Here is a 26726-nt window from a genome sequence, read left to right as displayed (position 1 = left end):
GCAACATGGTGCTGGAAACCTTCCTCTGACATTTTGCTTTTATGAAGATATTTGTGATGAGACTTTGTAGAACGCATGAAGTAGATCATGTCTCACACCTGTCTTCTGTTTCTCACCTGCAGCTCCACCACTGAATGCTGGCGAGAGGCGGTTTGCTCCACCTACGTCTCCTCTGCTACTTCTGACTCTGGGTCTTCTCTCATATTTCTCTGTTTAATTCTGATGATGCTGTAAACACCGACCTCTGACCTGAAACTCCTTCCTCGGAGTTTAAACAGGAACCTATTTGATTTTTTCATTTATTTGATTTTTATTTTGCTTTGGGGTTTTTTCCCATATAACAGCTATCATTTAATGTGTGGTTTTTCACATACAGCTAAATACACTCACTGTGGCTGTGAGGATAAGGGATTATGCTGAAACTTATATGTATGTTTTCTTTTTATGGTTTGTTTTTACAGATAATCACAGGGTTTGATTTCACCGCAGTTTTCCTCTTATAATCTACAGTTTTCATGGGTATTGTTTTAAGTAGTGGTGCAACGGATCAAAAGTCTCACGGTTCAGATCGGATCACGTTTTTTTCGTCACGGATCGGATCAATTTTCAGATCAGCAGAAAAAAAAGAAGACAAAAATTTAACTTACCATTCACTTATTTAAGTACTTTTTGCGTATTAAAAAACATTCAACTCAAGACTCATTCCACGCAATTATATAAAAACAAATTAAGGCGCAAGATAGGGCAGTCCAGGGCTTTCTATTTACCACTCCACTGTGGTATAACGAGCGGTCACGGTCATGTAGCTTTCCGTTGCCCTGGAGGTCCACCCATTTGTAGTTAGGTCAACAGAAGATGCGTGGGACAGCTCAGCCATAACTTTAAACTTTTCCTGCTCATACATGCTTGGAGTGATGTTGTCACTGAAGTGGACGCGCGACGGGATATCATAGAGTGGCTCAAGCACGTTCATCACAGTTTAAACTAGTGCTGTCAGCGTAAATCTTGTTAAAATGACGTTAATGCCATAACTCCATTAAGGCGGCAAATCTCTGTTAACTAGTTACCACGGATCGCCCAGTTGCGTGGGGCTGCACGGCGTCAATGCGTCAACTAACGCGTTGACTAGTTTAAACCCCTTGTTTTGCACAACAGAATACGGCCTTCTGTCTGCAGCTAAACACCCCAATAGCTTTCGTAATAGCTTTAGCCCGGTCGGACTGGGCTGCTTAAATGCCGCAAACTCCTCTGCTCCTCCACGTGGACCGCTAGCGCTGACCATAGCTATGGCTTGACAGACTGACCACGCGCACCATACACATACTTCTTTTTCCGTCTTTTTCGAATCTTCGGATCACGTGCTTGCCGAACAGTGGAGCGGGATCGGTTCGGTTTACGGATCAATCGTGATCCGTTGCACCACTAGTTTTAAGGGATGGTCATGATAGACAATAACTAAACTAAACACCTCTGTCAGTAAACAAGATCCAATCAGAAGTGCAGTAAGTTCATCCACTCATCCACTATGACCAAAACTAAAGGACACTGTTGTCAAAAGACTCTGAACAGACTGAATTTACTCCACTAACAGTACAGACCAACATTAGCCAATCAAATCAGTGTTTGTGGAGCTTCAAATATCACAGCAGCAACAATCAGCATGTTGCACATGAACACAGTCAGTAACAGGCAACTAGCATGGCTAACTGCTAATCAAGGCACTACTCGGCTGTGTCAATGACTGGGCTTGCTTGCTGTGCTATATACTGATGCTAGCATAGCTAACATTAGCTGTGTCCCAAAACCTAGGCTGCATCCTCCTGAGGCCGCAGTTTTAGGTCAATTACATCACAGCGACTTGACAAAGGCTTTTTTAAATTCATAGACTCCTCCTAATGCATCCTCCTTTTCCCCAGATTTGAAGGATGGGTCGGGTGTGTCCTTCGTGGCCCACCATATCCCAGAATCCATTGGCCTAGCCAATTCCAGTGTCTAACAATGGTGGCAGCTACTTAGTTTTAATATTACTCTTATTACTCTTTCTGGGTCACAAAATAAACCTTTAACATATTTTTTAGGCAAGAATGTAGCTGTGTAAACTCAAATAACTGCTTGTTTTATCAAGACATCACATATTTGCAAAAGTGCTTTGACGTTTTCAGAGGCGGTTACCAGCTCAATAGCTATCCGAGGGTACTAATCTACTAAATTTATAAACTCTGCACTCAGCTTTGTGTCTCCAACATCACTGAAATGCAGACAGATGCTTATTTGAAGTTTTTACTCCTTTCTTAACTTTTTCTCAACACTCTTGTTTTTAAATCTGCTCCTGTCTCTCCGTGTACCTGGCCTGTACCATTACACTTGCTGTCCTTCTTTAACCCTCTGGGTCCAGGGTATAATTGGCCGTTTTTGACTACTTTTGATTTTACTTCTATATTTCACCTTTAACAACCGTTTATCTTGTCTTCTTTGGTATCATTATTTTCAGCACAACCTCAAATATCTGAAATTGAAGTTATTTTTTCCTTTTGACATACTGTATTAGCACAATTGACCTAAATTCAGACAAAAAACTTAAAATCTGAATGTATTTCTTTGTCACAATTTTTTAGTGTAAAACCCACAAACATGTCTAATGAATCATTTTCATAACTTGAAATGCAAATATAAATTGTACATTTCTAAACATTATGCACAAGTTCTGCAAACAACAAAGTTATATGGTACTATTTACCTAAAAATGCAGCCAAGGCCTCAGGTGTTTTTTATATAACCATTTAAATCTATTTACAGAACAATCAGGTGTGCTGCATCAAATAAGAAGGCACACAAATTATTTGTGCCAGTCCAAACAAATAGTTTGTGTTCAGTATAAGACAGAGGAGAACAGCAAAGGCCTAAATCCTGCAGGTCTGAGAGCAGGAGGTGTGTCAGTCCAGTTTTCCATGTGGGAACAGCGTTTACACTGGAATCTGCCTTTGATGGCTTTTTTGGAGCAAATGTAACATTCAGCAGTATAACTGACACACAAAATAAAACAAAAACTACACAACGCACTAACTATAGTCTCCAAGCGTGCTAAACGTCACTAATGTCTCACATCTGAAAACTTGCTCTCTCTTTCTTTCCGTCACGGGCGTCACTCCTAAAACTTTGCTAGCGCTGTCATTACAAAACTGTTTTGTTCAGAAGAAAACATTGCGTGTATTTTTTATCGTGACTCTGGTTTCACGTGGCCCATCGACACAATTTAAAAACTTGTGTATATTTTGAAGTCCGCACTTTAAACCCAAGTTGAAATGGGTCGCTGCATCTCGTAGCTGTGTCATCTTGAATTGGTCATGTGATTTTGATGCGCCGGTGCGTCCGTCGACCTCAGAGGGTTAACATAACGGTGTGACCCAGTCTGTCCTTGCATGTGATTGGCTGCATGGTCCCACCTCTGTCTGCATGGAGACCAGCAGGGCTGAAGATTCAGCTCCACATTAATCATTAATAATAACTGACATATGAACGTGTATCAGGGCCTGATGTGGCCCGCTGGCCGTATGTTGGACACCCCTGCTTTAGCTGCTAAGTCATGGCTGAACGGGCACAAACAGAGTCATGCTCACACTTGATTCTCACTACTCTCTGTGAAAAAAGAAAGAAAAAAAACCCACTCATGATCTTCAGAGTGTACTTTTGATTTATTTGATGCTTCTGTCAACATGAACAATAGAAAAGCAGCTGCTGACATCAAAAATGCAAATGTTGTGTTTACAGGGTCCCTGCAGTCAGCTGAGACTGTAGAGAGCTCTGGTGTGTGTGTGTGTGTGTGTGTGTGTGTGTGTGTGTGTGTGTGTGTGTGTGTGTGTGTGTGTGTGTGTGTGTGTGTGCACTGCACAGAGCGACTGTGGGGGATGAAGGAGCTCTCATGGCCTCCACAGCCTCCTGCAGGAGGTGGAGGTGCTGTCCATCATGCAGGACAAATAAAGCTTTAGAATTGAGCAGCTCGCTTGTTTAAACGTAATATCAGTGAGAGTTGTATCATATGCACTTTACAGACACAACGACACACAATGATGTAGAATATGAGCCAACAGGCCACGTGCTGACTCTGCTCTGAAACTAAGTGCCATTAGAGCTGATCCAGAGCCAGAGCAGGCAGCTTCAACGCTGACTCAGTAGCAGTGAGCCTGATATTTCTTTGTAACATAGCTCGAGTGCTGCTTTGTTTCCTTTGCTTTGTGTTTCTATCTGTAGCATCGTGACTGTACGACAATTTTCCTGTGACACACCGTGAAACAGCGAGCGCCGTACGAAACACTCAAGCACTTAGTCGTCCTTGTTTAACTTTACATATCCTTCTCTGCTGTGCAGCTTCACTACTTTGAAGAAACACTGTTTGTTCTCAGTGAGTTGTTTAAACTGTACTCTCTCTACACACACACACACACACACACACACACACACACACACATGCAAAACAAACCAAAGAAATCTATTTCCAAACTGAAGTGTTTATATTTTCAGTCTGTGTAGCTGCTGATATTTAACACATGAGTGTTGTCTGAAGAAGATGACTCTGTTGCCATGGTAATCTCTGCATGAATGGATGCACAGATGAACTTAGCCTCATTTTTTCGTGTTATTATTTTTTTCTGACTTCTTCACACTTTCTTACCTCTGATTTCCTTCATTTATAAAATAAACTGTCTCTAATTTTATGGCAGTTTGGTTTTAATGGTGAGAGAAAGAAAATCAACCAAAACTCCAGAAAGTAACAAAGTGTTGACTTGTTTGTGAGCAAACCTGCAGACTGAGCAGGTCTAATGATGACGTCCCTCTGTGTAAATCATCGTTCTTTACTGTAGAAAAGCCTTTTAAAGCTGCCTTCGGCTCGTGTGCAGCCTGACACAGTGTTATCTCTGGGATTTCCTCAGGTGTGCAGAAAGTGTCCTTAAAGTTGAATATTGTGACAAAGTGAATGTAACAGTGAGACTGAGCTGCTCCGTCTGTTTCTGCTGACTTCAGCTCCTTAAACATCCTGATTTATCAGCACTGCAGGACATGAATGTCACTGTTACAGAGACGCACACAGAGCAGGAATGTGACTGAATATCACTAACAGGAAAAACACCTTCAGCCTCAAACATGCAGTCAGCTGCTGCACTGGCCTAATGACAGACGTGAGCTGAGCTCAGGGAGCAGCAGAGGGTGGAGGCTCATTTCATACGTCTTTAAACTCAGCAGCGTGAAGTCCAAAGAGACTGACATGTGACAGAGAAAAGCATCAGTGCTGTCGGTTCCAGCCTCACTTTATAGTTTGTTTTTATTTCTCTGGATGATGCAGGGAGCCTGGCTCAACAGCTGCTGTCATGTTGTAACCATGTTCCTGTGACTGTACTGTGATAACTCTGTGACTATGTGATGGACTGACTGTTGATGGTGTCCTGTATTAAAGTGTTTCTGCAGCCCACCTGTCTGTGTGTCACTGTCTGCTCACCAACCTGAGGACTGCAGCATCTTCAGCAGCAGCTGTTCGCTGTTTGCACCATCTGCTCAGAGATTCTTCAGTTTAAACGTCTTTAATCTGTGCTTAACACTCAACAATGAGGCTACATCGAATGTTATATGTCTTGTTATTCTCCTCAACTCAGAAACTACTAAAATATAATGAGACTCAACTGGAGTGTTGTAAAAATTGTGTGTGTGTGGGGGGGGCTTAAGGCAGGCAGCAGCAGCGGGGTGAATGAGGCCACTGCAGCAGCCCCACCCACCAGCCTCTGAGTAACCCAGCTGGCCTCCAAGGGCCCATGTGTGTGCAAAATAACTAATTACTACATTACACTTTACTACACTAACGAGTAAACAGGACTGTTAGCCAATTAAATCAGTGTTTGTGGAGCACCAAATATCACTGCAGCGACAATCAGCAGGTAGCACATGAACACAGTAACAGGAAGCTAGCATGGCTAATGCTAACTGCTAATGAAGGCACAGCTAGCGTGTGTCGTCAGTGACTGGGCATGCTTGCTCTTCTATATATTGATGCTATGCTAGAGCGTTAACAGTTCCTGTTCTCCACGATTCACAGCAGGGGCGTCACAGTTTACATGGGGGGGCCACATACAGCCCCCTTTGACTTTAATGGGCCGGACCAGTGAAACTTCCTGTCACATATTGAACTGCTTCTCTACATGATGAAGAAAAAGTGACAATGACAGAAATCTGTCAGCACGACTCTTTAAACTGTCAGAAATAAAATGACAGAAAAAGTTCTCATAGCTCATCTTTAGTCTTAAAAACCTGAAGTTTCAGCCTGTGAGACTCACTCGGACTATGAGCTGTAGCTCTGTGCTACATGCTCACATTTCTGCTAATCAAACTTCAAACTTTGAATAAACTTTATTTAATCTAATATTCAACTCTGAACTGTAACTTTAGTACTTTTAAAAAAAGCTATTTTTTATTCAGCATTTTCATAAAAGCCTTATTTTTATGTATTTGCTCCTACCAGGGAGAACACATGAGGTTAAAGGAGAAGTTAGAGAGCTTTTGTCTCTACAATGGAGAACAGCTTTATAAACTCTGCACTCAGCTTTGTGCCTCCAACATCACTGAAATGCAAACAGATGCTTATTTGAAGTTTTACTGCTTTCTTAACTTTTTCTCGACACTCTTGTATTTAAATCTGCTGCCGTCTCTCTGTGTACCTGGCCTGTACCATTACACTTGCTGTCCTCCTTTAACATAAAGGTGTGACCAAGTCTGTCCTTGCATGTGATTGGCTGCATGGTCCCACCTCTGTCTGCATGGAGACCAGCAGGGCTGAAGATTCAGCTCCACATTAATCATTAATAATAACTGACATATGAACGTGTATCAGGGCCTGACGTGGCCCGCTGGCCGTATGTTGGACACCCCTGCTTTAGCTGCTAAGTCATGGCTGAACGGGCACAAACAGAGTCATGCTCACACTTGATTCTCACTACTCTCTGTGAAAAAAGAAAGAAAACAAACCCACTCATGATCTTCAGAGTGTACTTTTGATTTATTTGATGCTTCTGTCAACATGAACAATAGAAAAGCAGCTGCTTTAATCTTTTTGCTGCACAGTGTTTCACGTGCAGTCTGGGAGTGACGTCGATTTCACTCTCAACGTTTTTCACATTATTTCACAGAAAGACGTTCAGTCGTTATGCAAATGTTATGCAGAGTCCCTGCAGTCAGCTGAGACTGTAGAGAGCACTGGTGTGGTGGGAGCAGCGATGTGTGTGTGTGTGTGTGTGTGTGTGTGTGTGTGTGTGTGTGTGTGTGTGTGTGTGTTTGAGAGAGAGCGACTGTGGGGGATGAAGGAGCTCTCAGGGCCTCCACAGCCTCCTGCAGGAGGTGGAGGTGCTGTCCATCATGGGGATAATAAAGCTTTAGAACTGAGCAGCTCACTTGTTTAAACAGAATATCTGTGAGAGTTGTATCATATACACAATCACAGCGACACACAATGATGTAGAATATGAGCCAACAGGCCACGTTGTCACGGTCCTGGGTCGGTAACCCAGTGTTTTGAGTTTCTTGTGTCTCTGAGTTTTGTATTGTGATCTTAGATCCCTTTGTTCCCCCAGTTTATTCTTTAGTCTAGTGTCTTAGTTTGGCTTTCTTGTATTCTCTTTAGTTCTGAGTATTTAATAGCTGCCCTCTGTGTCTCTTTGATGTTGTTCTGTGTTTCTTAGTTGCTCTGTCTCCCCTAGTCTAGTTTGCGTCTGTGCCACTTCCTGTTTTACTTTGAAGGTCCATGTCTCTTGTGAGTGTATTCTACTTTGCGCCCTCGTCTCGTCAGTTCTGATTTCTCCCAGCTGTGCTCCCCTTCTGTGTCTCATTCCCCTCGTTACTTCCCAGTGTATTTTAGCCCTCTGTTTCCCTGTGTCAGTTTCGCGTTCTCCCTCATGACTGTGTGCCCCTCTGTGTGTCTCCTTGTAAGGCAGTTCCTTAGCACTTCCCAGTTTGGTTTCACGTTATTTTATATCGCTGTTATCTGTTGTCAGCAATAAAGCTGTATTTTGAGTTCAGTCCTGTTTCCCGTGAGTTTGCGTTTGGGTCATATTTCCTGCCTGCCACACAGCCGGTTCGTGACACACGTGCTGGCTCTGCTCTAAAGCAACGTGCCGTCATGATGATGGAAATACTTGACGATGATGATGATGGTTTTAATAAAGCACTTATAAATATTTCGGTCCCTGTGTTTGAATCCTTCCTGTGTACTTTCAAGACTTCCTTAGAAAAGGTTGTTTGTTGACAATGAGCCAATTATGATGTAGCTCTCAAACCAATCCAAAGCTATTACTGTCTCAGTGCTCACAACACACACACACACAGCTATACCTCCCAAAATAAATCCTTTTAGAAAATAGAAAAAAACACACTTCTGTATCTTCTGAGTGAAGATGACTCTGTTGCCATGGTGAATTCATGTTTTAGTGGTGCACCGATGCAGTAAGCCCACTCGTCCCACTGTTATTATGGGTTTTTTCTAACTTTCTCATAATCCCTCCAACTCTGAATTTATTTGTTAATTAAAGTAGCAGCAAAATAGTAACAAACACGTGAAGGCTGTGTATGAAGAGACTTTCACGTCACTGAGTGAGGAAGTACGCTTCAAACTTAAATGAGCTGTGGGCCACTGTCGTCTCATTGGAGCAAGGGCGTAGATTTGGCATGAACGGAAGGGACACGTCCCCATTAATATCCAGTGCTTATTGAATTGTCTCCACCAATAATTTGATCTCTTCGAGTAAAGAAAAACAAACCCGGTAGAAAAAAATGATCTGTCAGCGTCTCATTCACCCAGCGGTGCAGAAAGAGTTAAATTACGTTCTCTATTGGAGTCCTACATCATGTGACAAATATGGCCAATGTGATTGGCTGTGCCTTTCAGGGAGCTCTGTTTAGTTTTAGCAGTGGCAAACCTGCGCTGCAAGGAGGAGAGGAGGATGGCAGCACAAAGGAAGAACCTGGATATAATAAAGTATTTTTCAAAGAAACCTGTAAGTCACTTAAAGCCAAGTTCACTCATAAAATGTGTCCGTCATAATAACGTTACAGGCTATGCTAGGCTTTGGCCCACATCAGTCTAAAACTGTATGCAACCATGAATAACGTGTTTTGGAAACTAACTGCACAGCAGGCAGCACTATTAGTTCTCTCAGTCTCAGAGCAGCATTTCTAATTTTGATTGAAACTGTCAGAGAAAACGGAGCCTCGAGCAAGCCCGGATATTAGTTTACAGAGGCTGTTAAAATTATATGTCTAATGTTAAAATGTTGGTGACACAATAATTTCATCCTAATGGCACTGACATATTTATAGGGTTAATTTTTGAGACAAAATATCACGAGGTAGTCATGATTTTGCAAATATTCCACCTTGTAGTGCAGTTTGCAAAACTGCACTCACCCTACAAACTTTACTGACGAGTCAAGATCTGCACAAACTGACAGAAACACTGAAGCAGCTACACATTTTATTCTTATTGTCATGTATGTCCTATTTGTCAGGTGACAGAAGAACCAACACAAAGCTCAGAGAGCAATGGTGATGCAAGATCACAGGTAAATTGGATGATGAATTGGTGATTCATGACTGTATTTGAAGCACATGTGTGACTGCATGTATTTTGAATGTCTCACTGTTATTTATCAGGTGACAGAGGCAGCTCTGCCATGTTGTAGCTCAGACAGAGGTGAAGAGGTGAGGTCACAGGTGACTGACTGATGATTTGGTGCTATAGATTAACGAGAGGAGGAGGCATGTGTTTGGCTCCTTCACATAGTGGATATTGAGTTGTTGTGTGGGGCACCAGTAGTCCATGTCTGTTGCTGTAACAGTAGTTCAGGGTGCAGGGGAGGCACTCCCCCTCTGTCCCCTTCTGGCCGCCTGTGCCTCAATTTTATTCCGCAACCTAGACGACCACTTTACTCATACTCTCATAACATATACAGTTAAGCCCATAATTATTCATACCCCTGGCAAATTTTGACTTAAAGTTACTTTTATCCAACTAGCAAGTTATTTTTTGACTGGAAATGACACAGGTGTCTCACAAAAGACAATAAGATGATGTACAAGACGCATCATTGTGGAAAAAAAAATTTCTCAGCTTTTATTTACATTTGAGCAAAAAGTATCATGTCCAGAATTATTCATACCCTTCACAAACTGTCACAGTCTCTGGGAAAATCCAAAGTTCCATACCATTCCAAATAGTCAAAGCTATTCTAAAGCATCCTAATTACCCTGATTAATTGGAAATAGCTGTTTTAATCAACTCAACAGGTGAAAAACAGCAGCTCTCTGCAGGTGGTCTGTGGACATTCATGGCTAAGACAAAAGAACTCAGTGAGGACCTGCAGCTGTGCATTGTGGCTGCTCACAAGTGAGGAATGGGCTACAAGGCCATATCCAAATGTTTTCAAGTTCCAGTGGCTACAGTGCAAAGTATTATTAAAAAATACAAGATGTTCCGCACTGTGGAAAATCTCAGAGGACGTTGTCGGAAGCCAAAAGTGAAACCTGTGCTGGCCAGGAGAATAGTGAGAGAGGTGAAAAAGAATCCAAGGATCACCACCAAGGCCATTCTGGTGAATCTGGGCTCTGCTGGTGGCAATGTCTCAAGGCAGACAGTCCAACGGACACTGTTGGGTTCCACGGATGCAGACCAAGGAAAACGCCACTTCTCCAGGCACTTCTAAGGCATGCAAAAGCTCATTTGGCCTTTGCAAATGCTCATCTGGACAAAGAAGAAGATTCCTGGTCTTCAGTGTTATGGTCAGATGAAACAAAAATTGAATTATTTGGTCACAATGATGTTGCCTTCATTTGGCATAAAAATGGAGAAGCCTTCAACCCAAAGAACACCATCCCCACTGTCAAACATGGTGGTGGGAACCTAATGCTTTGGGGGTGTTTTTTAGCCAATGGACCAGGGAACCTAATCACAGTAAACAGCACCATGAAAAAAGAGCAATACATGAAGATTCTCAACAACAACTTCAGGCAGTCTGCAGAAAAACTTGGCCTTGGGAACCAGTGGACATTTTAGCACGACAATGACCCAAAACATACAGCAAACGTGGTGAAGAAATGGTTAGCAGACAACAACATTAATGTTTTGCAGTGGCCTAGCCAGAGTCCTGACTTGAATCCAATTGAGAATCTGTGGAGGGAGTTAAAGATCAGGGTGATGGCAAGAAGACCCTCCAACCTGAAAGATTTGGAGCTCATTGCTAAAGATAAATGGGCAAAAATGCCTGTGGAGACATGCAAAAAGCTGGTCTGCAATTATAGGAAGCGTTTGATTGCTGTAATAGCCAATAAAGGCTTGTTTCTATTGATTATTGAGAAGGGTATGAATAATTCTGGACATGATACTTTTTGCTAAAATATAAATAAAACCTGTGAAATATTTTTTTCCACAATGATGCCTCTTGTACATCGTCTTATTATCTTTGGGGAGACACCTGTGTCATTTCTGCTCAAAAAATAACTTGCTAGTTGGATAAAAGTAACTTTAAGTCAAAATTTGCCAGGGGTATGAATAATTATGGGCTTAACTGTACATATAGGGCCTTGGTGGTGGGCACATTATACAGCGTCCAGAGGAGGGTCGGTGTATTCCAACCCACCTCTGGCGCTGGTGCCCTACCCTCAATTTTAAATGCATATAGACACTGAGGGTTTTCGGGAGGAGCCGTGCTGCTCTCTAGCAGGAAGCACCTCCTGTGTTTTAAATGCACTTTAGAACAGCACGCAGCAACACTAAACATGAGCGGGCAGAGGGAGGTTTGGGGTCTTCACTCACCCCCACTCTCTGTTAACCGTCGGATTAGGGTCTGGGATGCGGGCCTGGGTCTTGGTATGGTTTGCCCTTCTGGGGGCAGGGGTACCCGGACCTGGGATATAGAGTATATTTGGGGAGTGTGAATGTGTGTACAGTGTCTGTGTCTGTCTCCACGTTGGGTGAGTGCCGAGTATTTGGTTGTGTATATGGGGGTGGGAATGCACGTTTGTGTCTGCGTGGACCTGTTCGTCTGTGTCTATATGTCAACTTGGGTCTTAGACTCGACCTCTCTGGGAACATCTCAGGCTCTCCGAGGTATGGAGGCCTATCTCCCCTCACCACACTCCCTGCCAGTGGCTGATGCCCTCAGACGTCGGTGCGTTGGTGGTTCTTGGTGTCTGGGGCTGGGCACTCATGTATGTACCGACTCACTCCTGGTGGCCGATTGGCGGGGCCTAGCGCCTGTGGCCTGGCTGGGCCCCTTCCGGGGGGTGGGGTACCCTTTTTTTTGTTTGTTTTTCTTCCCCCCTTTCTCACCATTTTTTCTCCCCTCTATTTTTCTTTGTTTCCCTCTCTTTCTTTCATTCTTTCTCCCTGTCCTATCCCCCAGTCATGTCTGTCCCGTCTGTAACAACTGAAAATCAAATCAAATAAATACATAATTATATAAAGGTCAATCAAATGGACCAATATGGCAAGGCCATGATGACCCAATTAGTGAAGTAAATCCGCTTGGCATCTTTCTTGGCCTTCAGACAACAATTCTGATGGCTAAAGATCCAAACGGGACAGGCAAAAAAAAAAGAAAAAAGAATAAAACATCCCAGCTCACTGAGTTGATCGGGACAATAGTGCCTAAAATGTTACATAATTTTGATGAGAGATCTTTTACTTTGTGGTAATCTTAGAGGAGCAGTTTTATGGACAAAACCCACCAGGTCATTCAGTGTTCCCTTTGTACTAATGTGTCAGAGATGTTGGTGTACTATAACTGAAGTAATGTTGTTAAGTCCTTAAAGTCATATTCTTTTATTGTCATGACTCTGTTTTCATTTTTGTATGATACCTGATTTATAAGGAATATGGCTGAAGTAAACTACAGTCTAAAATACTTGTATAATTTAACATTATATAATTCACATATAAAAGTGTGAATTGTAATTTTAAATGGTTTAAAAGCATGTAGATTAGCATATGTAGGCAAGTATATTTCTCCCCTTTTATCAAGAAGCAAAAACAAAAAGAAAAAAAAAGAAACCGGGCAGGGTTCGGTGGTCATCATCATCCGTCCCCACCAATGCCAAAACCAAATCTACGCCCTTGCATTGGAGGCCACGTTAATGTTCAAGAAGTAGAAAACAAATAACCAAACAAGAAAAAAAGGCACAAATATTTCAGAAAATGTAGCGTTTTGTTTGTATTTACATTTCAATTATTGTACAACAAGACAAAACTGCAAACTTTTTTTCCTCCCTCTAAACTGACTGACTCCTTTCACTGAACTGCATAATGAACACATTGGTCCTCTCTTTCTGTCCAGACAGACAGACATCATTTTGTTTGCATTTAACAAAATAAAAGTGCGGACATAAGTGTACACATTAGTTTTTTAATCTCTCGCTCAACTAACACAGCCAATCCCTCATGTATTTCTTTATGTATGGGGGCTTCCGCGCCACGAGTTTGAGAGCCCTGACCTAAATGATTCAGAGAAGGCTCAGAGACATGGATCAGTCTCCAGACCTCAGTCCTACAAAACCTGTGGAGGGAGCTGAAGCTGGGAGCAGCTGAGAAACCTCTGAAAGGATTCAGAGAGTTTCTGTAGACGACCTGTGTGTGTGTGTCACTGTCTGTTCCTCCGACCTGTGGACTGCAGCGTTTTCAGCAGCAGCTGTTTGTCAGCTGTTTGATGTGGACTAGAACACACACGTGTGTGAGAGCTCCACAAAGTGTCTCAAAGCTGCTTTCCTCCTCATGTCCAGCGGGGGGGGGGGGGGGGGGGGGGGCTCTCAGATACATGACATCACATACAACTCTTATATTTGCTCATCCTTATAACTGAATGTCCACAGTTCATGTGAGCCACTCAGCAGTGTGATGTTCACAGTCCAGCTGTGGCTCTGATTCAAACAGTGCTTATCATAGATGCAGACAGAAATCAGCTACCCTCACAGAGCAGCAACCCCTGAGTCAGGCAGTGAGGTGGGAACATCATGCTCTGTGTGTGTCACTGTATTCATCAACATCTACATGATCTCCGGCCTGCCGTCTGATGCAGGCTTGACTCTGACTATGAAGGTGGAATATATATCGCCATGGTAACCCCAGCCTGGTCTGGAACAGGTGAGTGATCAGCAGGTTTGACCAGCCCGCCTACTGACCAATCAGCTCTCATGAGGGTGTGTCAGAGCTGTGTGGAGAGCAGCAGGGTCCACGGTTGTTCACAGCCTCTTTGTTCCTCTGATGAGCGTCAGTGTTGATTAAAGAAGCTCAGACACAACTTTACTCCCTGATTATTCCTCCCATCAGCTGCTCTGTAAACATTAATATTGGATCCTGCATATGACTGACAGACGTGACGACCTTTCATGACCTTCGATGACCTTTGATGACCTTTGTGTCTGTGAACTCTGTTTTTGTATATAAATTGACTCTGGGCGTAAAGGATGAAAACTCAAACCGTCCCTTAAGCATTCATTTAATGAAACATGACTCTTCCTCACATTCTCCTCATCTTCATATTGATGGTATGTTCACTAAACATCATTAATACTTCACACACACCAACTTTGTCTCAAAATATCCAATAAATCGATGTATGAGATATGTGACAGGGTTTAACGCCACTGTCACTACTGTGCACAGACCGAGCTGTAGAAAAATCTCAAAAGGACACAAACTACCGTAAAATTGCGAATAGAACAAATAGAAATAGAGACTGAATGAGATCCAACCAAAAATTCTTCTCTTTAAACTGTAACACACCTGGATAACTGTTATTTTATCATTACGGACACTCGGGTGTGATATGTGAGGACTCCAGCACACACCTGGTTACTGCTCTCTGCTGACATTGTGACGCTGAGCAGTCGTGTAACTGTGCAGCAGGTCGAGCAGCTGTTTCCTGCTGCGTCTGAGATTTATTCAGGAGGAAGAGAAGATGTTTTTGTCTTTGCTCTTCTTCTCTGGAGCCAACAAAAGTCCAGCTCCACCCGTGATACGCTGGCCTTCAGCTGCAGATACTGAGTGTATGTGTAAACCCCATCTCATGACTGTATTTGTTGAGCCTGTAGTTTCAGACTGTGTTAGTGTAACAGCCAGAGATGGGCAGTAATGCATTACTTGTAATGCGTAACTGTAATCCGATTACTTTTTTCAAGTAATGAGTAAAACAAGGGATTACTATTCCAAAAAGGGTACTTAAAACACTGTTACTTTCCTGTAAGCATGCTGCATTACTAACCCGTGATTTTGTTTGCGAGAGTGACTCATGACAATGACATCTATTGTTTAATTACCTATGCAGGTTGTGTATCATGTTTCTTTTCTGTATCTAAGTAACTAATTACTTTTGAAAATAAGTAATCAGTAAAGTAACAGGAATTCCTTTTTAATTAGTTACTAATTACTTTTTTCAACTAACTTGACCGACACTGGAAACGGCCTCTGTGCTGCTGCTTTTACTCGGCTTAAAACTCTGCAAATAAAATAATGCACATAAAATGTTTTTACAGTGCCAGCATCCTCTAGAGCAGGGCTGTTAAACATAAGGCCCGGGGACCAGAATCGGCCGGCCAAAGACTCTGATTTGGCCCATTGGACAGCTTTGGGAAATATGAAGACCTGTCCAGGCTGCACCCGCCTCTCACCCCGTGGGGACTGGGATGGGCAGTCTGAGACGTGCTGCTGAAGCTGCTCTCCTTTATATTAACATGTCTCAAGGATCAAAAGTGCAGTTAAACTTCTTTGCACCGACAGAAAGAGGAGCTTCACTCGTCCAGCCCACTTACAATCCACATGTATATGTGTATAATCAGTTTGATGCGTAGAGGAGAAGGACAACACTGCACTGACAGAATCCAGAAACTAGAAAAGCTAAGGACAGAAACCCGAGAGGGGCGCGAGCAGACCAACAAAGACGATCAGATATGTCCTGCACCGAGACACGGCCTCTAAAGCTGGATGTGAGAAGATACCGCGTCCCAGAGGCCAACAAGGGAACAAGATGTGTGAGGACACAAACCAGTAACTTTGATGGTGAGGACAGGACCGAGTAAACTATCTAAATACTTCAGATTTAATGAGGCTGTGCTAAATGATGAGGTCACTAATCAGGAAGTGCAGAAAGATTTAACAGAATAGGTTTTGTCACATGATGATGTCACAGTCTCTCTGTCTATCCTGTGGGAGGGGCCTAAAGTAGGCATGAGTATTACAGCCATTTCCTTCAGACTGAGAAAACAAAGCTGAACCAGAGAAACTAGAGACAGAGCAGCAGCAGCCACAGAGACAGGAGGTGTCTGCATCATTAAAGGGCTCTTTGACATTATGTCCACATCAAAGCACACACAACTGGGATAATAGACAGGAAGATGATGGAACAGGTGGGAGGTGGAGCAAGTCTCCAGTTTCACCAATCACAATCCATCAGGACCGTTCATCAAAAAACGCTCACATAGCGACGAGCCGTCGACACGAACAAACACTATCAAAGTTTCTGCTCACTGTCAGAAGACGAGGACGGTCCACTGAAACAGGAAGGATTTAACTCTTCTGTGACATCAACACCAGCAGAGGCTGAAACACGTCCTGACCTTCAAAATCACAGATCTTATCCCATCTTACACATCACATCCTGTAACAGGAGGAGAGTGCCGGGGTCGTGCTCAGGAGACTAGATATGAACTTCAGTTACAGCAAAGACAATAAATCAGCGCGTAAATAAACTGGACAGAGTTCATTCATGTTTGCAGGGCGCCATCACTGCGCCTCCACAGTGCAGCTGGAAGTGTGTACGAGTGTTCAGTCACCCTGCAGGGATCTGTGATTGCTCTCAGAGAATATGAATCACAATACAGACACTTTTCTTTCTGGATGGATGGAGGATGGAGGTATATTGTGTGCGGTACCTCTGTGGGAGAGATCAGCTCAGTGCTGCCGTGGAGGGAAACCCCTTCTCCTGTCGGCAGTCTCCATGGGAACGAGCTCCTCTACATCACAGGTTAAACTCCAACACGAACACTGACACGAGCATTTTGCGGGGACCCGATCCTCTTTATACATGTTCATAAATCACGGAGACACTACAGCTACACACTGCTGCGTTTAAGCCTCCACTCACGTGACTCACCGGGACGTGTGGTCAGGTGACGGAAGCTGCTCCTCAGCTGGATTTTCTTGCGCTTCTACACAGATGTTTACGGTAATGCGTCTTCTTCGCTGATTGATCCTCAAAGGAAAACATAATTAATGTTTGTGTTAATGACTAAACATGTGATCATTAGATCTGTGTTTGTGTTGTTGTTAACCCCTTGTTAACCCCTTGTTGTGTTGTGGATTTCTTGTGTTCAGTCTGGCTCCGAACCAACAACCAGATATCCGTTCAAAGTTTGAGCTAAAAAACTTCCTGTAGCCACGTGTGCTTTGCATTCTGGGATGCAGCAAAGTTCTACAGATGTGCAAAGATACTTACGGGTTAGCAACAAGCTGTGACATCAACTTTCTGTTTTCTCCAAAAGTCCACAGCACCTTCTTCCTGTTGTTGCTCCCACAATGAGCAGACTGAATATTCTCACGTGGTTTATAAAGATGCATTTTCTCTGTTGAAAACAAACCAACCACAGAAAAGCTACAAGTTAAAAATAGAAACAAAGACAAATCCAAATTTGTTAGATTTAAGATGGTGAAGTAAGCGTGCTTATTGTGACAAATCAAAAGTTCAGTCTGAGTGATTGTGATTGTCTACAGCAGGGTTTTGGTTTGATGTTGACCTTTGACCTGCAGTGGTAGTGCATTTCAAAAGTGGGAAACTCACAGGGCAGCAGGACAGACGACTCTCCCTCAGACAGCTCCACAGCTGAGGCATGCTGGGAAACTGAGGACACAGAGAGAGTCCATGTGTCACTTTGAGGTAAAGATCAAACGTGGACAGTTTCATTTAGACAGTTTTCAAAATATCTACATAAAGAAATAAAATCACTGAATAAACTGTGTGCAGGTAAAATAAATAAATGCAATAAATAAAGAAATAAGAGGTGGTTTAAGTGAAAAGTCTGAGTTCAGCTCGTCGGCTCACAGAAACACTGATTTCCTTTTATTAACAAGGCGTCTGTGGGAACAGGTAGGAGGCTCCTGATTGGTTCATGATGTGTCATGTAGCTGGAAGCAAAGTCACATCAGGCCTTAGAAGGAATTCATGAGAGTCTGAAATCTGCCTGCAGTACAGTGGAGTGATCTCCTCTCTTTGAGTTAGAAGTCTGGAAGTTTAGGAAGCAGCTTCAGGAAGCACAAAAGTGATGAAGGTGAAGGTGTGGAGCGCTGTGTCAGGCTCTGCTGTGGAAATGAACTTTTGCAATATTTTCAACTGGAAAAAGAAGCAGGGTATGAACTTTGTAGCTCAATGCAAAGCTCAGGGTTTAAAGGTCAAAGGTCCTGACAAAAAAAATAACCAAAGTATGAACAGCATTTCTTCATTCACATGGCCTTTAACTTCTGACCTCTGAAGCTGGCTGATCTCTTCTGATTCCTTTTCCATCTATTTCAAATTAAAGGCCCTCCTAATAGCTGCTGGACAGTTTTGTACAAACAAGGCTTTTATTGTGAAACACTGAGAAACAGTTGGAAACACTGATTTTTTTCTTAAGAGTATGTGTGGCTCTGACAAACTGTTCTTTGCGGTGAGAGACAGAGTATCTCCTCCGTCTGTGTTTAGCTTCCTGTGAGGACAGGAAGTGATGCGAAGGCTTATGACGTGTGAAACTATGAGGAAGCTGAACTCTGTGGCAGTCTGCCGTGATGTTTGGCTGCACACACTAAACTGAACTCAAAGAGAGTGTGTGTGTTTTAGTGTGCAATAAGAAGTGAAACACACACACACAGCAGCTGCTTTCAGCACACACACTCAGTTTGTTCACATGAGGACAAAAAACCTTTATTTAACTCAGCTTGTGTGACAAGAAGACATGAGAGTGAGAGTTTAAGGCTCTGACAGATGAATCACACAAGCTTGGCAGCTTCACCTGAGACACGAGGAGGGAGGAGACAAGGACGCTGAGGATGGTGCAAGGTTAAATGTAAGGAGAGAACCAGAACAACAAAGAGGCCTCCTCCTCCTTTATGGGAAACACGATGAGGCGAAGGAGACCCGATGAGAAAGCGCTCAGAGTACGTGACTGCTCTAAATGGAGGCAGCTTCATGGTGTGATGGTGGACAACAGGCGTGGGTCTGTTGAAACATCCTGAGGGTGGTGTTTGACTGCAGGCTGGAAGCAGTCACACTTGATGACAGCGCTCGTCTCCCTGCTGCACACGGCTCCGTCTGACTCTTCTTCTTTATTTCCAGATTAGAGATCAACAGGCATGAAGTCATCACCTGTGTGGGCCTCATTTATTAATGTTTGTATGGAAAAGTTCAAACTTCTTGGAGTTTTCACACAAAATTTCCATCAGATTTATTAAATGTGTCTATTTTGTTCTCACCACTGTGTATATGTTGGATCAAGCACACACACAGTGGTCCATATGTTAGTATCTTGAAACACTGGGGTCAAAGCTCAGCCCTGATACTCTGGAGTTTCACTGGATAACAACACCTCTTGAAATGTATTTATTGTATTTTACAGTAAAAGTAATATAAATATAAAAAATTAAACGTCTCGATGCATGCTCAATCATCCAGGAAAGTAAATCTCCAAAAGTTGATTCTTTTCATCTGGACGTAGCGTTTTGTGGGAGAAACGTTTCGTCACTCATCCAAGTGACTTCTTCAGTCTCAGCTGACTGCAGGTTTCCCCAATCTTATAAACAGTACATTTGCATAATGACTGAAACCAGCCCACTGAGGAACAATGGGCTGTGAGGTCAGTTCCTTAATCATAATTATGCAAATTCTCATGACCATTGATCAAAGAAACTGTTCAATGGCCATGAGTACCATTCACAGAGTTGGGGAATGGCTGCAATCACAGCATTGTAAGATGGTGACAGATGTACCCTTAGGCCCCCTCCTCCATTCAGAGATGGTCTTTCCCTCTTCACGTAAATGGCCTCCTTGACTCCGCGCTCAAACCAGCGTTCCTCCCTGTCCAGGATGTGTACATCCTCATCATTGAAAGAGTGTCCACTGGCCTGTAGGTGTACATAGACTGCAGAGTCCTGGCCTGATGAGGTTGCTCTTCTGTGTTGTGCCGTCCGCTTCACCAGAGGTTGTTTGGTTTCCCCGATGTATAAATCCTGGCAATCCTCCTGGCACTTAACAGCGTACACTATGTTACTCTGTTTGTGTCGGGGGACCCGATCCTTGGGGTGAACCAATTTTTGGCGCAGCGTGTTTTGGGGTTTAAAAGCCACAGAGACCCGGTGTTTAGAAAAAATGCGTCTCAACTGCTCCGATACTCCTGACACATATGGGATCACTGCAGGTTTTCACTTGGGCAGCGGTTGTCCTTCTCTCCTGGATCAGCTGGAGCTTTCTTTAGGTGCCTTACCAGCTTTGACAAACGTCCAGCTGGGATAACCACATTTACTCAGGGCCTTCTTGATGTGCTGTTCTTCTGCCTCCCTGGCTGCTGTGTCAGTGGGGATGGTGTTCGCTCTGTGTTGTAGCGTCCTGATGACACCCAGTTTGTGCTCCAGTGGATGATGAGTCCACCTTTAATACTGATCTGTATGTGTAGGTTTACGGTACATGTCAGCTTTTAGATGTCCCCCATTACTGATGGAAATCTCACAGTCTAAGAAGGCTAACCTGCCACTTTTCATATCCTTCCTGGTGAATTTGAAGTGTCGGTCCACCGAGTTAATGTGATCCGTGATCAGTGGGCTGGTTTCAGTCATTATGCAAATGTACTGTTTATAAGATTGGGGAAACCTGCAGTCAGCTGAGACTGAAGAAGTCACTTGGATGAGTGACGAAACGTTTCTCCCACAAAACGCTACGTCCAGATGAAAAGAATCAACTTTTGGAGATAAAACATTCAACCCAAAGCTGAACAGAACCATCAGAGTTCCTGTTTGTTATTATTTGTTTTATTTTGATATTATTGAACCATGAAGGCACCTTTTAAACTCTGCATCTGCTCCATCCAGATCTTTGCATCACCTTATTTTACACACTGACTCCATCAGGTTACAGAGAGCTAAATGATGAATGATTGTTCTGATGATGCTGATCTTTACACCCAATGACATCTGTCATCACAGTCACATGACTTCCCCTTGTGTGAATTAATGTGTTCTATTTAGTTCTGCAGTATTTTATTACTAGATTATATCTGCATTTTATTCATTCCACACAAACTATTGATGTAATGTCTTCAAATGTCCACTAGATGTCAGTAGTCATCAGTGGACATCAACCTTCATGGCTCTGAATACACAAACATGCATGTGCGCTTAAATGAGCTCACATTATTGATCTGGACTGATGGATCGCCTTTGTTTTTATAAGTCAGTGTTGCCATGGAAACGACACTAACACACTATCTAAACATACAGTGGATTTATTTGACTTCAGTCTTGATTCTGTATGGAAACAATAACCTGACATCTTTGACGGGGATCATCAGTTTCAGAGCGTCGCCTGTAACCATGGATACTGACCTGCAGTCTGACATCACTCTGAGCAGCTGCATGTATGAGTGCACACACATGTATGCAGCTGCTCAGCTGGGTGGATGTGCTGGTGGAAACAGTGAGTGTGACAGTGATGGGCAGACGCATCATGAGCATGTGACTGCTGTCAACAAACACACATGCACAAGTGTATAAAGGTCTGTACCCCTGTGGTCCTGCTGCTGTGAGCGCTCACATCACCCAAACCCAAGAGGACCAAGCAGCTCTGAGCAGCATCACTGCTGAGAACACAAACATGTCCAGGAAAGCTGTGCTGGCTTTGATTCTTCTCTGCCTCTTTACAACTTCTGTAGGTGAGTGTTTGCATGAGAAAGATGGAAATCGTGTGTTTTGTCTGCACAGCAGTGATCATGCACAGGTATATGTGTCTGTTTCTACACGTGTGCATCATTTAGACTCTTCTGATGATGGAAGGAAAATGAAAACAGCAATTTTCTTCACTTCTGTGACTAAAAATCTGCTGTTTTCTTTTCTATTCTACGTGTTTATTTTTGCATTTCTGTGAAGATTCAGACATCGGCACTGATTATCTTTCACATATCAAGTGTTTTTATTACCGTGTGCTCAAATATGAGATTTGGAAGAACTGATTGATTGTTTTGTAGAAGTGTTTGAAGTCTCTGTGCTGAATGACAGACACTGATTCATGCACATGAGAAGTAAAAGCAGTGATTCGAGGCTCTTGTGTTTGTAGTTTATAGGAAATAGTCATTTTTAAGCATTGCCTCAGATTTCAGTGTGCAGGAAAAGGACATAATAATGAGTGGAAGGAGAATTTTTGTGGAAAACACTTGAACACTTGGCGTTTCCACACCAGATATACCAGTATGGGCTCAGGGTGTTTTTATGGGGGCACAACATCAAAACAAGAGGCGATATTGAACTGTTTCATCTATGATGTGAATTGATGGGAAAGAGGATTTTTATGTAGGAAATGAACAATGTGTGAAATAAATAAAGAAATAAAATTTGGAGCACAAACAAAGTGAATGAACATTTAACAACCAAACAGGAGATTTTACACCCTGCACATCATTAAAAAGCACTGACTGACATCACTGTGGACTGAAACATCTGCACGCATGACAACAGGCAGAGTCCATAGTTACAGAGAAGTTGAGGAGGACTTTCCTACCAGCTGGGCTGGAAGCTGCGCCTCCTGTCCCCCATTCATGTGGTGGATCGTCCTCAGACTGGGGGGTCGTCCTCCCTCCTAATGATGTCTGAAAACAGACGAACGTGGAGTAAACATGAGGCTGTAACTGAGAACTACAGTAACTTATTACTTTGTCTTTTCATTAGTGTTAATGAAACTGTGTGGAGTGTAATCACAGGGCAGTGTGAGACACACAGGTCTGAGGGCTGGTCCACTGTGTCCTCCTCCTCTCTGTAGTTCCCTCACGCTCTCCATCTTTGTTGTCAGGGAACAAACATCTGCTTTTCTTTAATGTCAGCTGATGTTGTTCCAGCTGTGACACTGAGCTCCTGTCTCAGCTTCATTTTTCATGTACAGTTAAAGTAAAAGGATGAAGTCTGTCTCTGTGCGGATTTTACTGTGACGTCACCAAACCGTACCGCTCACCTTCGTCTCTTCACCTGTTTCCACGTTAGTCTGCTTTAACTATGCGCGCTCGTGCTCTTCTTTCTCCTTTCTTATTGTTCCGAAACCCGCGGGCTGAGAGATCGAGTGTGCAGCACCTACAGAGTCCGGGATAAACACAAACTACAACACTAGTTCCAGTTTCCGTGCCAGCACTAATCAGCGTAAGAAATTAAATAATCATCGTCTCTTCAGCCTTCACGGGACCGCGGCACAGTGAGCCGTCATTGTGAGCCGCGGTGGAGACAGCCGCCTCTCGTTTTCTTGCGCTTCTACACTCCGCTTTACGGCAGCGCCTTTTCTCCTGCGCTGATCCCAAACATGGACGAGCGCACACGTATCAAACATACGGGCGCGCGCACACATACCAGCAGCCTGATTGCGTCATATTCAAAAAGTCATTAAAAATCATCCCTGATAGTTGACGTGAAACTTTGAACACATTCTTCCTCTGCTCCACCTGCTCTACACCTGGGCTCAGTTTCATCCCAAACTGCGTTCATACTCCTGAGAAATTAAAGGCCAAGTCTGCTCAAATTTAACAACTTTAAAGGAATGTGATAAACTCATGTTAAACATTTATTTTTAAAAAAAATCTGTGATTGTCCACATGAAACTGTCAGTTGAACACTCCTTTGGGTTACCTTCTCTACATGGGTGCCAACTTTCATTACTTTTCACTCATATTATACAGTATATATCCTATAGCAGCGGTCCCCAAACATTTTTGCGCCACGGACAGGTTTAATGTCAGACAGTATTTCCACGGACCGGCCTTTAAGATGTGGCAGATAAATACAACAAAATATAATGATACGACCAAGACAAAAACCAGTGCATTTTTTAAATATAGTAATAAACACGAATTCACTGCGTAATTGTGTAACTTTATTAGCCTCCTGAATTGCGCCAACAACATTGTGAGTAACATCCTCCTCTCTGCCCCTTAATGCTCTCTGGTCGCTATGGTAATGCGTAAATATTTCTTTCAAAATAAGACACACAACTACAACACGAGAAAAGACCCAGGGAAACAGAGTTAACGATATAAACCCTGAAAACCATAAATTTCACCCCGGAGCCTCAAGTCTCACGGCCCGGTACCAAATGACTCACGGACCGGTACCAGTCCGTGGCCCAGAGGTTGGGGACCGCTGCCCCATAGTTCATGAAGAGGATGCAGAACAGAAGGATCCTAATGTTTTGATAACATGAAAATGTGTAGTTTGCTCAAATACAACATGCAGTTATTAGACAATAATTTAAAGAAAAAATATCTAATAATTTTTTTTCCATGCTGTATTTACTCGACATATAATAGAAAGCATTGACCTGGGTTCAAGTCTGACCTACAGCCCTGTGATGCATGTCTTCCCTTCTCCCTCTCTCCTTACTATTGAGAGAGTTGGAACAGAGAGAAATTAAAGTCCCCTCCGGCTTATTATCATTACATCTGAAAGAGGGTAAAAGGACTAAAGAGCCAGGCTTTTATTTTGAAATGATAAAGTGCTATAACAGAGTTAATATATGTGCTTGTGCTTATAGTAAATAATCTTTATTCTTAATCAATCAATGGGAAATGTTACATAATAAATATATATTCTTAGTGCTTATTGTTTGATTATATTGTTTTATGTATTTTAATAATAAAGGCCTGTATAAAGCAAGGCCAGCTGTGAGAGAGAACTAGATCAGAGGGTGACAGGTCGCCTTAGCAACAGAGGCATATTAATAAAATACAGGAAACCAGACAAAAAAATCGGAACAAAGTAACACAGAAGGAGTTGTTTTTATCGAAACTATGTGTGACGTGTAAAGGACCAAAATAAATAAATAAATAAATATCTCTCCATTCAGTAAAGGAAGGACAAGAACCAGATTTATTAGAAACTAAAGATTTATATACAGACATGAGGTAAGGGTAGAGTGGAAACACCTGGGGAACACAGCTGAACAGAATTCACCAAGGAAGGCAAAGCAGAACGTAACACACGGGATAAGGGACTATCAACGGGAAACAAACACAGAGCGAGGTATAGCCTGTTTATAGTTATTCTCCTGTTTTATTAGTCCCCACCTCTAACAAGCACAACAAATATATAGACAACAAATAACTGAAACTTAACTGAACATTAAGACACTGACAATATTCAGTGCAGCCTGTTGAATGGTGTTGTGAGTAACCTGTATGTGTAGTGCACAGATCCTTCTTTCTGCCTGGTCATCTACGCCCTACTACATGTGGAGCTCGGAGTCCAAAACACTCTGATCTGTCATGTGACCGGTTTCTATCCTGCTCCCGTCAACATCACCTGGACCAAGAACGAGCAGGTGACCGAAGGAACGAGCACCAGCCTTCCCTTCCCCAACAAAGATGGTTCCTTCAAACAGACATCCAGGCTAGACTTGATCCCCAAGAAGCGAGACGTCTACAGCTGCACCGTGGAACATATGGCCCTGACCCAACCAATCACCAAATTCGATGGTGAGAAAATTCAATCCAATTGTTTTACATTGTCGTGTTTCACAGCAACAGCAATCTCAAGGCACTTTATATTCTAAGGTGTCAATAATATGAATAATATTAGAGAGAGAGAACTTTTATCAAAAAGGAAAGTTGTAAGCCGAAGCTTCTAGTACTACTATTTGATAATCTACTTTTAAATACTCTAGGAACTGTAGCATCACCGGTTGAAAAGATGGTCTCTCAAACTGATGATTCACAATCCTTTAATTAAACAGCCTAAGAGCTACAACATACAGAATAAAAGACTATCAGTAAATCAAACAGTGTGTTACCTTTAACCTTTTGACTTATTCATTAATCACAAAGTACTTATCTTTAACTTACATAACATATAACAGTGAAATCGTTGCATCGCTGCCTAAACATGACGAGGTATGTTAGCACCCTCTAGTGGGTGAAAACTTAGCCTTTATCCTTAGTAGCGGTCAGCAGCTATATGCTCCGTAAAACAACAAAGTACAAATCCACAGGACAAACTTTGTTACAAACCTTGTTCCCTCATCAACCAGGTGCTAAGGAACTGCTTACAACTCAGGATTGCACCTTAATAGCTATTTTCTCATATTCTTGTCCATTAACCATTGAGCACACTTTCTCTCTGTTAGTGATGTGTCGTTCGCGAATGAAACGACTCTTAGAGCCGACTCTTTGAAGTGAACGACACGAGCCGGCTCCTTATTGGGAGCAGTGGGTTTTTTTTCTGTCTCTCTCTCTCTCTCTCGTACTTATTTTCCGCTTCACTCCGCACGCGAGCCTTGTGCTTTGCGCTGGGCAGAGGGGGGAGGGGCTGTAGTTACACTCGCAGTAGTACAGGAACAGAGCGGGAGAGAGAGAGCCAGGGACAACAACGTCACATTAGAAAGGTATAGTAATCATCCACAACTATTTTCAGTTGTGGATGATAAAGGATTCAGAAAGTTTATTCA

The 26726-nt window shown here is 42.8% G+C and overlaps 1 long non-coding RNA gene across 4 annotated transcripts in view; it reads right to left on the bottom strand.

Moving 5' to 3' along the window:
* The window catches only part of LOC134624356 (uncharacterized), a 99890-nt gene that overhangs the window by 30428 nt on the left and 42736 nt on the right, over window positions 1-26726 (bottom strand). For 2 of the 4 annotated variants that reach the window (XR_010093513.1, XR_010093512.1), the window contains exons 3-6: window positions 22809-22896; window positions 17856-17915; window positions 17514-17640; window positions 17172-17270 (exon numbers count right to left, since the gene is read on the bottom strand). This is a non-coding gene — a long non-coding RNA (uncharacterized LOC134624356). Of the gene's footprint in view, window positions 1-17171; window positions 17271-17513; window positions 17641-17855; window positions 17916-22808; window positions 22897-23024; window positions 25142-26726 lie in introns of those variants that run through there. The other 2 variants (XR_010093515.1, XR_010093514.1) reach the window with 2 other exon arrangements.

Source organism: Pelmatolapia mariae, linkage group LG3_W (genome assembly GCF_036321145.2).
Source record: "Pelmatolapia mariae isolate MD_Pm_ZW linkage group LG3_W, Pm_UMD_F_2, whole genome shotgun sequence".
Lineage (NCBI taxonomy): Eukaryota > Metazoa > Chordata > Actinopteri > Cichliformes > Cichlidae > Pelmatolapia > Pelmatolapia mariae.
The sequence above is the reverse complement of the archived record's forward strand: the minus strand, read 5'-3'. Positions and strand labels throughout refer to the sequence as shown.